We start from the raw sequence: 2,375 nt of genomic DNA, 5'->3' as shown, positions 1-2,375 counted from the left end.
GTGACCATTGAATAAGCAGTTTAGTTAACAATGTTATATGAATGTTAATTTCCTTGTTCCTTTGTTGGTATGTAAATTCTTGCCTTTAGGGAATTTGGGCAAAAGTTATGTAAGAAATCTTTGTTTTAGTTTTTCAACTTTTATGAAAGAATGACATCTGTCCCCCCGCCCAAAAAATGTAAAAAGTTACTAAAGCAATCCAAATAGTAAAACACAGATGTCCAGTACTATGATCTTTCATAAGAAGACTCTTCAAATGAGAGAATTTGCCCCAAAGAAATAGAGAAAAAGAATGCTCTGAAGAGAGCTTTAAAATAAGTTTATTTACAATCCACAAGGAAGGGAAGATGCTAGTTTGAATATACCCTGACTCCACACCACTCCCATCCTAACCCACTTTCATCTATTGGTTCTGGCAGATAGTGGAGACCTCAGGATCAGTGTGAAGCCCGACAGAAAGAGTAGATACAGGTCTTCCTCACTATCTGGCTAAACCAGTGGTTCTTAAAATTTACCATGCAGCAGGAGGGCTTACTAAAATTTCTGATTCAGTAAGTCTGGGGTGGGATTTGAGAATTTCTGTCACATTCCAGATGATGCTGATGTTTCTGGCTCAAGAGCCAAATTTTGAGAAACACTACGCCAGGCAAGAGTCTGGAGACCAGTGTTGGGGACTCCTAATAAAAGGCAATATGCAGGTAAGGGTTAGCTGACTCTTGTAACCATGATAGTGCTTCCCATATCCCCCAAAATAAAGAATTAAAACCAACCAGGATATGGAGAACAAATCTTCTGTACAGAAAAATTCCAAATAACTTATGTATGTATTGCCCTCTCAAGGAGGGCATGACTCCAGGCCTGAGACTGTTTATCCTCAGGAAGGCCAGCCTGCATCCTTAACCCATGTCTGGTGCCTGAGAATTTGGATTTTGGGAGGGTTCTTACCACCCTGATAAGAGTAGCTCCCTGAGACTAAACTGTATAACCATGTGGTTTATTTTTAAAAAAAATTATGCTTGTAAAGGAATTTGTCCATTTCCTGTAAATTATGGAATCTATTATCTTATATTTATTTATTTTTGTTTTTGACTGTGCTGGGTCTTTACTGCTATGTCCAGGCTTTCTTTAGTTATGGTGGGCGGGGACTACTCTCAAGTTGCGGGGCACGGGCTTCTCATTATGGTGGCTTCTCTGTAAATTATGGAATCTATTATCTTATATTTATTTATTTTTGTTTTTGACTGTGCTGGGTCTGCACTGCTATGTCCAGGCTTTCTTTAGTTATGGTGGGCGGGGACTTCTCTCAAGTTGGGGGGCACGGGCTTCTCATTATGGTGGCTTCTCTTGCTGCAGAGCATGGGCTCTTGAGTGCAGTCTCAGTAGTCGCGGTGCATGGGTTTAGTTGTCCCGTGGCATGTGGAATCTTCCCAGACCAGGAATCGAACCTATGTCCCTTTCATTATCAAGTGGATTCTTAACCACTGAAGTCTAACCATGTGTTTTATATTGAACACCTGCTTTCCTTTTGGGAGCCTGGAATTTTGATATATGCTAGGCAGAGGGTGCCTATATAACTAGCCCTCATTACAAACCTCAGGCACTGAGTAGAAAGATGTGAAAATCTTCTGATTGCTTCTATCTTACAGAAAAAAGAAGCAAGGTTTAGTAGTCATGAATTTAAGATGTCAGGTGGTATTTTTCTCTCGCCATATTTGAGTGTTTTAGTGAAGACACATAACAAAGGTACTACTCAAGCAAGTATGGCGGAAAGGGCAAAGGAATCGAGAGTGCGTGGTAGGGTATGGATTTAATGTTGGACCATGGGTTTTAGATCAGGTGGGTTAAGAAGTGAAGATAGAACAGGTTGATGGAGTGTTCCTGCTGGTCCAATGGTTAAGAATCTGCCTGCTAATGCAGGGGACATGGGTTCAGCCCCTGGTATGGGAATATCCCACATGTCGTGGAGCAGCTGAGATGGGCCACACCTGCTGAAGCCTGCGGGCCTAGAGCCTGTGCTCTGCAACAAAAGAAGCCATTGCAGTGAGAGGCTTGCGGAAACCAAGAGTAGCCCAGCCCTGCCCTGAAGCAACTAGAGGCAAAAAAGCCCACACAAAGCGACAAAGACCCAGCACTACGCACCCCCACCCCCCAAAAAAGAGGACGTCGATGGAGGGCACACAGGGGAGTCAAAAAACTGTTAGAGTACTGGAGTGAGTGTCCTGGAAAGATAAGAGATGTTTTCGGAGAGTAAGATGCTTGAAATCAAGGTTTTGATGATAATGACATAGGTAGATTATAAGATCATTGGGGTGAGACGGTCATTGAACTGAGAGGCCAGGTGGTAAAGGTCTACGTTAACACTCATTCTCCCTTCC

The sequence above is a fragment of the Budorcas taxicolor genome, chromosome 3, assembly GCF_023091745.1.
Source record: "Budorcas taxicolor isolate Tak-1 chromosome 3, Takin1.1, whole genome shotgun sequence".
Taxonomy (NCBI): Eukaryota; Metazoa; Chordata; class Mammalia; order Artiodactyla; family Bovidae; genus Budorcas; species Budorcas taxicolor.
The sequence above is the reverse complement of the archived record's forward strand: the minus strand, read 5'-3'. Positions refer to the sequence as shown.